At 35.7% G+C, this 13,169-nt stretch overlaps 1 non-coding gene across 1 annotated transcript; it reads right to left on the bottom strand.

Annotated features, from left to right (window-relative positions):
* Positions 1 to 3,035: 3,035 nt before the first annotated feature.
* LOC121485951 lies at positions 3,036 to 3,142 on the bottom strand. Its single transcript, XR_005986450.1, has one exon. It is a non-coding gene; the product is annotated as a U6 spliceosomal RNA (small nuclear RNA).
* Between the last annotated feature and the right edge of the window lie 10,027 nt (positions 3,143 to 13,169).

Genomic DNA, 13,169 nt, shown 5'->3' with positions numbered 1-13,169 from the left:
TCGCAAGTTTATTAGTGATTTTGATTTGTGGTTACCATTAGGTTTTTGTATATCCTCTTCTGCATGTAGCAGTCTATATTAAGTTGATAGTCGTTTAAGTTTGAAACCACTCTTTACTTCTCATGTTTTAGGTATATGTTATATTGTACATATTTTTATTTTGTGACTTCTGTATTATTTTACAAAAATTTCCGTTTATTGCTTTTATGTTTCTTACTTTTATACTGTCACTTTTGATCTTTCTGCTCTACTCAGAGTCCCCCTTAATATTTCTTGCAGAGCTATTTAGTGGTTATGAACTGCTTTAGTTTTTGTTTGGGAATCTCTTTATTTCTCTTTCTGCTCTGAATGATAGCCTGCTGGCTAGATTATTCTTGGCTGCGGATTTTTCCTGTTCAGCACTTTCAATATATCATGCCACTTTCTTCTACGTTGGAAAGTTTCTGCTGAAAATCCCCTGATGGCCCTATGGTGTTTCCCTTGTATGTAACTGTCTTTTTTTTTTTTTTTTTTTGTCTTGTTTCTTTTTTAAGATAGATTTATTTATTTATTTATTTATTTATTTATTTATTTATTTATGAATGATAGACATAGAGAGAGAGAGAGAGGCAGAGACACAGGAGGAGGGAGAAGCAGGCTCCATGCACCAGGAGCCCCATGTGGGATTCGATCCCGGGTCTCCAGGATCGCTCCCCAGGCCAAAGGCAGGCGCTAAACCGCTGAGCCACCCAGGGATTCCCTGTCTTGTTGCTTTTAATAATTTTTTCTTTATCACTGTATTTTGCCATTTTAATTACAATATGTCTTGATATTGATCTACTTTTGTTGAATTATGTGTGTGTGTGTGGTGGGGAGGTTTCTCTGTGCCTTCTGGATGTGGATATCTCTTTCCTTCCTCAGAATAGGGAAGTTTTCAGCTCTTATCTCTTCAAATAAAATTTCTGCCCCCTTTTCACTCTCTTCTTCTGGGACTCCTATAATGTGACTATTATTACGTTTGATGGAGTCGCGGAGTACCATGAGTCTATTTTGTTTTTTAATATGACTTTTTCCCTTTTGTTCATTTAGATTATTTTCTATTACTCTGTCTTCTAAGTCACCAATTTGTTTCTTTGCTTCTTCCAGCCCACTGTTCCATCAGGTGTGTTTCTCATTTCATTTATTGAGCCCTTTACTTCTGCTATGGTGTTCCTCATGTCTGTATTAATAGTCTCACTGTTGTCTTCCATTCTTTTCTCAATTCCAGTGAGTATCTTTATGATCATTACTTTGGAGTGCCTGGTAGCTCAGTTGGTTAAGCATCTAACTCTTGATTTTGGCTCAGATCATGATCTTAGGGTCCTGGGATTGAGCCATATTGGGCTGCTGGGGAGTCTGCTTGAGAATTCTCTTCCTCTCCCCCTGCCCCTTCTCTCCCTTGTGCTCTCTCTTTCTCTCTAAAATAAATAAATAAATCTTGAAAAAATAAATTCTCTGTCAGATATGTTACTTATATCTGTTTTATGTTACTTGTATCTGTTTTACCTAGATGTCTGGCTGTGGCTTTGTCCTGTTCTTTCATTTGGGATAAATTTCTCTATCTTCTCATTTCGTCTAAGTCTCTGTGCCTCCTTTTGTGTTAGAAAAGTCAGCTACATCTTTCCTTGAGGGTAATGTCCTTTTGGAGAGAGGTCCTATATAGCCCTGCAGTATAGTGTCCCCTGTTCCCCAGGTCTGGTGCTTTAGGTCTCCAATGTGTGCTGGGTATGCTCTGCTATTTTGCCCTGGCTCCTTTATCATTCAGGCCAATCATCTACCGAAGTTTTCTGTCCTTTGTAGGTAGTGTTTGATCCTTGGCCTTAATGTGGTGAGTTTGAACTAGGTTTGCTCTTGTCTGCTTGTGAAATGAGACCTGGCACCATTGCTGCTGCAACTGAGGCCCTGCAAAACATCTGGATTGGGAGACATGTATGGGCAGGGGCTTGGGCTGGTCTTCTGGGGAAGGGACCCACCACACTGGGACTGAGATAGGTATTTCTGGGGAAGGGAGGTTCCACTGGAGCTCATTGAGGGCAAGGCTTGGTATAAACAAGTTAGGTAGTGAGTGAATGGTACTATGCTGGTTCCCGCAAGTGGCCCTGTGCTTATGCTAAGGGGTAAGAAGTGGAAAATGGCACCTGTCAATTCCTTTGTTCTTGGAGGAGTCTCTGTGAATGCTGCCTCCCTGAGACACACTCTGAGATGTGCAAATAACAGATCACTGTTTCCACACTGTAGGTCTGCAGACTATTTGCCTGGTCTTCTCTACAAGAGCAGCCCCAATGCCCTGGGCTCTCCCTGAGCCAAGCCTACTCCAGGTTGTAAGCCCCACTGGTTGCAAGAACTCATGAAATTTGACCCCTCCCACATTCTATGTCAGTTGCCATGGGGGTTCATTTTCTCTGTAACCTTCTCTGCAACCGTGGTGACCACAGTCCACATCTCCCAAACCAGGTCTTCACATTTCTTCCCTTCTTCAATATGGCCTCTTCTCTATCTTTAGTAGAATTTAGTGGAATTTGTTTGGCCAGCCTTCAGGTTAATTTCTGGGGTATTTTAAATTATGATTTGATAGTTATCTAATTGTATTCATGGGACAAGGTGAGCCTAGGGTCCTCCTACTCTTCTGCCGTCTTCCTTTCCATGTGAGTAGTTTGGTCTCAGCATAGAAATCTTAGGATTGTTGGACTGCTTATGTGGCATCTGGCTTCCCTCAAAGTGCCTCAAGACATCAAGACAGAAAAACAGCATTGTTATGTTCTTGTGTTGAAAATTATATCATATTACTTCTGACATACTATATTTGTTGAGGTAAAAGGTCATCTAGATTCAAGAGAAGGAAGCAAACTCTGCCTCCCTGCTATTGGGAGAAATAGCAGGAATATCAAAATTACACAGTAAAAGCACATGAAGGTTAACAGGTATTTTTACTGCTATGTTTGAAAATCTGACTTACTATATATAGGAGCCATGTTTCCGTAAGTTTTAGATTACTCAAGCTTACCACAGTGCCCAGTATAAGAAGACATCTACTAAGTAATTTTTGTGTTATCTTTGCACAGGGACCATGCTAATGTTCTTTGTATTGTTCCAGTTTTAGTATATGCACTGCTGAAGTGAGCACCCAGTAAGTAATTTTCAAAAAAAGTTTATTGCTTTCAGTTCATGTGCATGTGTTTTTCAGTTTGAACTTTCTGGGGTCAGCCTTTTTAAATTTTAACTCATTGTTCATAATTGTAATAGAAAAGGTGAAATAAACTTAGATACAATAAACAGTAGCAGGACTCATAAAGAACATCTAAACATATGTCTATGGCAAGTGTATTAATTCCAAAATGAAGATAGGATGCCCTTTTACTTGACATTGACTAATTAGCAATTTTGTGTTTTTTCACATTTGATCTCTGTTATAACCTCTATAACCTGTATATTTATTTAAAAATACACATAGGGAAACACACACACACACACGAGAGAGAGAGAGAGAGAGAGAGAGAGAGAGAGAGATTATAAGGATTTGGTTCACATGATTATGGAGGCTGGCAAGTCTGAAATTTGTAAGGTTGGACAGGTTTCTAGTAGACTAGAAACCCAGGAAGAGTTGTTGCTGAAACTGAATCCCAAAACAGTTTTATGACAGAATTCTCTTCCCTTCAGGGTAGAGCATTCTTTTTCTTAATGCCTTCAACTGATTGTGTGGGGCCCACCCATATAATGGAGGGTAATTTGCTTTACTCAAAGTCTAATGACTTAAATATTAATCCCATCTTAAAAATAGCTTGATAGCAATATACAGATGTGTTTGACCAAATATCTGGGCTCTGTGGCCTAGTCAACTTGACACATAAAATTAAGCATTACAGATACTGATGATGGGGTTGGTCATTGTTTTCACTAAGAATTTTAAAAACCTTTAAACCCACATCAGACATTTTACTTGTGAAATTACTTTACAGCAGAAGTCTGTTTTCCAACTTTTTTCTTCATTGAATTCTCTCTTTATGTTTGTATGGAATTCTCAAGGAGATGTGGTATGAAAGGTTAGGCTAACTGCAATAATAAACCCAGAATTTTAGTGGCTTAACACAATGAGAGTTTATTTTTATTTTATCTAAGTTTTATCTGAGTAATTATCACTGTGTTAAAAAGTAGTAAAATTTAACAAACATATATTAAATTGTCATGTGCTGGGTGTGGTATTACATTCTGTAATTGAATATTTATAAAAAAATTGCATATAGTAGAATGTATGAAGCTCATTTTTTAGTTTTTTAAGTTTTAAAATAACTTCATTGAAATATAATTAATATACAAAAATCTTACATATTTAATTTGGCACCCTGTAAATACAGAGAACAAACTGATGGTTGCCAAAATTTATTTATTATTTATAGAAAAGCTTAACATCCATGGGGCAAATTAAGCATCCAGACTCTCTATAGTTGTACCTCTGCCCTCTACATTTTTAGCATTGTCTCTACTCAGCTGGTACATGGGAAAAGGAGAGAGTGAGGAGAACTCTGCCTTGTTGGAAGGGAGCTGAGAAATGCAGTCTAGCAGTGTTTCAAGGAATCAGAGGAAGTTATAGATCTTGGTGAGCAATCTTAGGCTCAAATATAGGTCATCATCTAGGGGCATGAGAACTTGGGCAGTACACTCCATCTAGCAGTGAAAAATTGACTTAGGAGTAGCAACAGAACAGAAACCCCAACTAGAGGTATCTATATTCTTTTTAGAGTATTCTGTTTCTTGATTGGGATATGAAATAAGGTTTTTTACTTTCTGTTCTATAAATATACCTAGAGTATAGTACCTGTATTTTAACTGTGTATTTTAGTTTAAATCTTTAGGAAGAGAGAAGATTCTGCAAAATTTCTCTTTGCTGGAAAACAAGAAATTAAAAACAAGACTGGAGGCTTTAGATCAATCACTGTTTCCATCTGGTGAATGTTCTCTTTGATGGCCTCATTTAGAACTTCAAGAGGTTTTGCTCAAATTTAAAATTCTCATTACAGTCCCTGCCAAAGCATCTTAAATGCAAAACAATGTTAACTTTAAAAATTTAGAAATTGCTAAAGGAGACATACCATTTAGAGCCAATAACTGAAAACTGAGATAAAATGGGTCAGAGAAAAAAATTCTAGCATATTCTAGAAGACTGCTGCTCTCTGAAAATAAAAGTAACAAGACCTTCATTAGGGTTTAAAGGTTCTTTTTTTAAATGTAAAGCTATGTTTTTTTTGTTTTTTGTTTTTTTTTGTAGCCTGTAGGTCCCATCCCAATTTCCTGGGAGATGTGAATTATAGCTGATAGAGAGTTCGCCTAACATTTGCCATTTTCTTCACCTTTGGAATGAATCCCAAATGGGCTTGGTTTTAAAGTTACATGTTTTTTCTGTTCTTCAAGTAATATTGATCTCCTTCAAATCCATTTCTTTTACTTCTTAGAAAGGAAGCCATTTTTAATGAACCAAAAAAAAGTACATTCATTTTTTTCTGCCCGAAAAAGCACTACATTTTTTATCATTAAATTAACCTTTGCCTACCTGAAAGCTTCCCAGTGGCTACCAATTTTAAGCTTTCTCCATACAAACACCTCATTGCTACTGGGTTTTAGAGATATCTTGGTAACTTAACTATTTTTTTCTATGAGGGTCTTTTCTATATTTTATATGGACTCCCATAATACATATATTTTCAAATCTTTAGTGTCTACTAAATTCTCATAGGCATAATTTTCCTTGTACATTTTTTTACTTGGATTTTTAATTTTACTAGCTTCTTTGTAATAAAAAATATATATATATTATATATAAATATAAATATTTCTTAAGTAAATTAGAAAGGAGAGAATAAACAATAGGAAAGTGTAAGAGAAATCATAGTGATAGATTGGCAATTTCTTTATAATTATTTTTATCATAACTCTTACACTGATAGCACACAATGACTTGAGCAGAAGATATATATATTTACAATATATTTGAGGTGCAAGGCATATTACCGTACATTCATAATGCCAACAAATTAGAAACAACTTGATTTAACGATTGTTTTTCAAAATTAATGCTATTTCTTATATAAATGAAGGGTAAAATGGACCAAGAGAAAATATTCCCAATTTGCAATTGAAATGGAAGACAGGGGGAAGACCAGTGTTTAGTGAATATCCTCTTTAGGTCATACTCTTCCATACAAATTATCTCATTGATTCCCATAATATACTAATTGTATGTGCATGCAATTGTTGCTACTATATATATGAAAAAATGAAAAGTCATTTCAAGTAATTAACAGAAGGTTACACTGCTAATAAAAAACGTGGTTTAAAACAACTCTGTGGGACACCAACTCTGGATAGTTATGACTATGGGGCTTGGAGAAGACAAAGAAATGTATGAAGTCCATAGATTGGCTTTGAGCACATGAGTAAGTCATTTATAAAAAGAATATTCAGCCATCTTTAAATCTATGTGTTCCAGCATTTGATAAAAGATGAAAAAATTTTATTTAATTGGTTATAATGTGGATCATGTGCAAAGTGATGGTAAAGACTATGAATTTGAACTTCACCAGACAATCTTTATTATTTCCTGGATGACTAAATTAAAATAGTTGAAGGATCATTAAATACACTGGATTGATTACTAAAGCATTTAGCTGAATTGTTTTCTTTGGCTGTCTTTGAGAATGAAGGAAAATGAATGATCATCTTTTCCAAGTTAAATAGATGAGAGAGGGAAATCATTTTCCACAGGTTCCTCAACACACAGCTCCTCTGAGAAATCTACCTTAATGAATTACCTTAACAACTGAATCTTCTATCCTGTGCTTCCTCAAACACTTGATGTACCATAATGCTTTGTATAGTAATTTATATCTGGTCACTGGAAGTTCTGTAAATGTGTTTGGAGCGTTGTATATAGTATTGCGCAGTGAACTGGTCAATAAACTTCTTCAGGACAATGATAAGCTCTTTAAAGTTTCTGTAGTGAGGTGCATGTAAGGGAGGGATAATGAGACATATGGCCAGGGACCAATATTTTATTAAAAAAAAAAGAGAGAGAGAGACAGTAGTAAATAAGACTGAAAAGTAGAGGACTTAAGAGGAAAGCCAACAAGAATAGTATCATGAATCAAGAGAAGTTGACTCTAAAATAAGAAAAGAATGGAATGCCACAGAGAGGTTAAGCAGGTTGGGATTGACAGGTGGCTACTAGTTTTCAGGAAATGATCGATGGTGATTTTATTAGATTAATGAGAAAATAAAGCAGACAGTAGAAGATTGATGAATGAATTGGAGATGAGAAAGTTGAGGCAGATAGGGCTTACATCTTATTTTTCTAAGGAGCTTGACCATAAAAGAGCAGAAGAAACTAGAGTGGTGGTTTGAAGAGAAATCAAGACTGAAGAAGGTAGTTTTAAGATAAAAATACTTGAGCATGCTTAGAGATCAAGAGGAACATGATGGGAATAGACAGGTGTTTAGCAAGAAAGAAGGCAGTTTTGGTCAATCTACTAGACCACTAGGGTTTGAAACTTGGATTTATTTTGTTAGGTGTGTAACTTTATTAGGTGTGTAAACCTCAATTTTGTCACTTCTTAAATGGGGTTAATTAAGCATTATGGTGAAAATTAAATGTTACAGTTAATTTAAAGTGCTTATCCTAGTGACTGGTGCAGGTGAGCGTTCAATAGATGACAGCTATTATTGTTGCTGTTGTTAGAAAGCTCCTAAATAAAAATCATAAATGGAGATGTTGGTGTGCAAAATAATAGAACTATTCTTTTTTCTCACTGAGGAAGATTAGGACTAATGGTGTTAAAGATTACATATAAGAGGTAAACTGAAGCCGAAGGAGAAAATCTCAGATGGGCTTGTTTTGTTTTTTTCTTTTCTATAAAGAAAGGAGTTATCTGTTGAGAATGAGGGATTGATTATATTAGATTTGGTTTGAAACATAACTTACAATAATATATTAGATTGATTTTGAAACAACTTCATTCCATTGACAAATTATGAGAAATTGGTGAATACAGTGGTAGGTAGAAAATATTGAGTAGACTTTGAAGATGAAAATTATTAATTTCATTATAGCTGGTTTCTACTGTTACATGAATGTTCTCCAGCAATGTGCAGTAGTCCAAAGGAAAGAAATAAAAAAATATTCGGGTTTTCCAGGGTTGATTAGAGAATTTGTTCTGGTGAAAGTTGGGAAGGCCATAGAATTTGTGCATACTTGTAAGAAAAGAGTTGAAATGGATTTAGACAAAAAAATGAATTCAGGAAGGGAAAATAAAATCAACATTAAATTATGTTGAGGTTAGAGCAGGATTGGCACTAGATCAAGCTGTAGGATGAGGAAGTTCAATCAGAGAAGATCATTTGAATAGTTCAAAATTTTAGGGGTATAGATGTTGAGGGTAATAATGATCTCCAGGTTTATTGCTCACATTTAGTAAAGGTAAATGATAAACTACAGGAATAGATGCATCTTCTACAGATGGAATTCAGAACATGCTGAGAATCAGGCCTCAAACTGAATTATGAAGGAAGTAGAACAAGTCTTGCAGGCAAGACTCTGCAAGTCTGCTATATCAAGGTCAGGGCTCTACTTGGGAAGGTATGGAATCCTGAGATTTGGGATGGGGACTTTTGGGTTAACATACTTGGAAACCTGGAAACCTCATATTCCTTTAACTCTGTGAACCTACAGAAGTGGCCCACTCTTCTTTTTTGAAGACAAGCATTATAATTCTTCTTGGAGATAATATAGACAACAAATGTTCTCTTCCATCTCTCTTTTTGTCAAGTAATAACATAACCCAGCCAGGGTAATGGTCAACTTAGTATGTAAGAGAAGGGGCCTTGGCAACATAAACCAGCAGGAGTCTGGAGAAAATGTGTGGAACTTAGAATACTTTAACTTAGAATACTAAGTTAAATTAGGGAGTACTCTCCTGATATGGGAGTACTCTCTCCTATGATAGAATTTAACATTGTTAAAGGTGCCAGGAAATGGACTAAAATGGAATTAAGTTGGTTCTTAGAAGCTTGGCCATACCAAGTGATGTAGAAATGACAAACGATAGAAAAAGAAATAAAAAGAGAGAAGTGGGCATGCTAGAGAGATGTACTTTGTGGATACACAGGGCACTTCCATTTTCCAAAGTAATAAGAAATGTTCTGGTGAAGGGAACCAGAACTGAGTTTCTTAGTGGTGGCTGTCCTCTGTAGACTGCAGGTGGTGATAGAGATGATATTATAGAATTAGTCTCCCTAATAGTAATGGAAATCATAGGATTCTGAAATAATAGAAACTGAGTCAAAGCACTTAACCATCTGAAACTATCTGAATTAAGGTAACGAGTGGCAGTATCAGAGGGGTGTGTATGTGAATGTGTGTGTATGACTCACAGAGAGTTGACTCATGGAGATTTATGGAAATAGTTAATAGGATGTGACATCTTTAGAGATGAGATTTAAGCTCTACAAAAATTCTTTGTTCCCATTATATCAATGAAATTTTACATAGAGAGTAGTCTGGGGCCTGCTGGGCAATCCCCTCCAAAGTATAGGACAAATTATTATATTTCATAATTCTCACAACTTGGGCATAGCTCCCTCACCCACTCACAAGTGACTGGAAGTTTTTAGTTTTGGGTTAGGCTTAGAGCAGGTCCAGGAAGGAATCAACACATATTCTTGGTATATATTTGCATTTGCTGCCACTGAGCCTCAGCTAGCATTACTACTCATGGGCTGACAAAATGTCTGGTCTACTGACGTGATATTTCATATAACATCATATGGGACTAAGTGATTCACTTTATAACAAAGAAAATTCTATCTTAGAAGTCTTATAAAACAATGGGTCAGCATATTAAAGCTGCAGCTGAGGCACCCAATTGGACACTATGCACCCTATTATTATAGGGACATAGAATTCCAAGAACCGAGATGTGAAAATAGGAGTGACCCAATTTATCATTATTACAAGTAGCCCACTTGGGGAATTTGTGTTTTTCAACCCCACATTTTAGATTCTTAGAAACTAGAGTTCTTATTTCCTAGAGAGGAGATGCATCTACCAGTAGACACAGCATGAATCCTATTAAATTTTAGGCTATAGATGTTCTCTGGTCGCTTCAAGGACCTTGTGGCAAGAGAACAGCAAGCAAAGAAAGAAGTTACTGTGTTGGCAAAGATATTTAGCTCTGATCACTACGGGGGGAGGAAAGGCTACTGTTATATAATGGAGGCAAGAAGGATGCATTTGGCTCCCAAGTGTTCCATGAAGGCATTTTATGGTATACAGGCAAGTTTTCATGATAGGTATGAAAACAGAGCAGTTATTGACAGTTACTGTCTTAGAAGGGTATGGTGACCAGTGACTCAGAATCTTCAAGGATAAAATGCTGGGCTACTCTACCCCAGTAGTGGCACTAGATGAGGATGAGGGGAATCTAGAGTGGATTATGTTGAGTATCGATGGTAACTGTTAGATCAGAAGCTATAGTTTTTCCCTACTAACTTACCTCTTACAAGTTTTGTTGGAAAAGTATACATTTGAGCTGTTCTTAAATGGGGGAAAACTTATTATACAAAGTAATTGGACTCAAATTATGTTGAGGATGTACTATAGTAGATATTTCGGTGTACTGCCCAGATGTCTCCTTTCATGATCTAGGCACTATTTCTGCAACTGTCAGGTATATTGGCTACTTTTGGTTCATAGTTGAGACCTCCCTTTAACCAAAGGGACTTGCCTTGCTAAAAGATCGATACCTCCTCCTTGGAAGCACCCCTGTATCCAATGACTGGTCATTATGGGGTTTCAAGGACTCAGTCCTTTTGCCTCAATTCCAGGCACATATGAAAAGTCATCCCAGTTCTAGAACTTACTATATGATCTCCTGAGTCCCCTGTTGTCACTGTAACACAGTTCAAATTTTCTTTCTGCCCAATTCTTCCTTCACTTCCTTAGATCTTATTCCTAAGAGCATACTTCAAGAAAATACTACATGTAAATTTCTGTCACAGAGTCTGTTCCCCAGGGAACTCAAACTAAAACAATAATGGTCTGGAAAAGTGAGTTCACATGCTCTTATGAGACTACTCTAGAAGCTTAGAATGGCTTTCTTGTTTATCTTGTATCTTTTCTACTTTTCTAACATTGCAAAAAATATGAGAGTATAAAATTAGGATATAGAAAAAATAACATTAAAATAGGTTTATTTTATACAGAAATTTGGCTTACTCAGATTATTTATAGGGAAAGTTAGGCGGAGAGATAAATAAGGCTTCCTATCATTTAGTACAGGTCCATGCTTATAGTGGTCACTATAAATATTTGTGGCGTGAATGGAGAAATGAGATTTTTGATAGAATATTCTAATTCTTATAATTCTGCTAATGTTCAAGTTAGGTGTGATCTTTAGACCACCTATTGCTCTCCAGAAAACTCAGCCATCTTTAGTTGTATGACTGGGGCATAATTTAACTTCTCTGAAATTTTATTTCTTTGTCATTATAATGCTTGTCTTCATGTAGTTTCCAACGAAACTTAGCCTTGAGGGTAAATCATTTTCCTATTCCCATTCCTTATATGATATGACAAGTGGAATCATCAACATGAGGAAATACCATTATTTGCTTGTAAGGGTACCTTTCTCTTTAATATTGTTTTTATTCTTGCTTTCTTACAGTACAGCTTATTTTAAGTATACTTTTATTCACCAAATGATAAATCTTTGGGTTCTCACAAAGTTCATGTTTGTACTAAATCACAAATTGGAAGTGAAATTGTACATATATTCAATTAGGAAAAAAGTTAAATTGTGAATTATGAGTTTTTTCAGGTTTCCAGTTTTGCTGTAGCTGTTTTGAAGCCACATTTGTAATGATTAAGCCTTAAATATGGTGACAGCAAAAACAATTGATACAATCCATTGTGATCATAGATCAAAAGATACACGTCCAAAACCTTTTATATGTATAACTGATTGGAAAATATATTTTTATTCACTGGAAATAAAATTCCTTTTAGAAAAGGAAATATCTTTACTTAGGAAAATAAAGATAAGTGACTTTGATAAGTAGAGATTGGGAGGAAAGATACCAGGAATATGGAACTGAGGAAATTTTTTTAAAATGCTAGAGGAAATTATTCTGTTATTAAAAAAAAAAAAAAAAAAAAAGATATGCTGGTATTTTGGGTCCTATTTGGGTCCTAAGAGTAAAATGACTGAAGGAAAGAGATGGAATGAAGCAACATGGAGAGAGGCCTGAAATGGCAAAATTGTCCAAAGGACTTTTTAAAAAAACACAAGTATCAAATGTGAAGGTGTTCTCTTTGCGGTGATACTACTTCTTTCTCTCCAGTTAGCCAAATTTTCTGTAAGTATGGCCTTTCAATATACACAGAATGGAGTTTTTTTTGTTTGTTTTTTTTTGTTTTGTTTTGTTTTTTTGTTTTTTTGTGAAAGCTAACAAAGAGGGGTATAGTTTCCTAACCAGTATAGAGTGGGCAGGAAGAACAACCTCAGGACACAGAAACCAAGACTAAAAATTCACTAGACACAGTTACAGACAGCTAGGGGTGCTCTGAGAAAGATTGGGCTTGCAGGCCATTCTTACTTGGATTCTGAGAGGCAGAGTGAGCCAAGCTGACTTCAGGTTACACATAGTTTGATCACAAGGTACGCAGCTATCATCCCTACATTACTAGCTGCATGACGTTGATTAAATCACCTCAGTCTCAGTTCATTTACAAAAATAGAACAAAAACAGGGCCTACCTCCATGTGTTGCCCCAATGGAAATGAAATATTAAATACTGTCATTGCAGTTTTTATTCATATTCGATATTCCATTTTTTCTTTCTTTATTTCTTTCATTGCTAGGAGACAGTATTATTGTAATAGTCCAGTTAAAGATGATGAAGAATTATGGTCCTGGAGATGAAGAAGAATTAAAGTGGACATACATAGAATTAATCTTTCTTTCCCTACTCATCCAAAATTCTAAAAAAAAGACTATAGTTATTCTCTCCCCTTTTTTACTCGTATTCTGCTACCAATTATTGTTCCTAAAATGCTGCTCTCATAAAGAATGTAAATGTACCAATTAAACTCAGTTGATATTTATTTT

The sequence above is a fragment of the Vulpes lagopus genome, chromosome 2 (genome assembly GCF_018345385.1).
Source record: "Vulpes lagopus strain Blue_001 chromosome 2, ASM1834538v1, whole genome shotgun sequence".
Lineage (NCBI taxonomy): Eukaryota > Metazoa > Chordata > Mammalia > Carnivora > Canidae > Vulpes > Vulpes lagopus.
The sequence above is the reverse complement of the archived record's forward strand: the minus strand, read 5'-3'. Positions and strand labels throughout refer to the sequence as shown.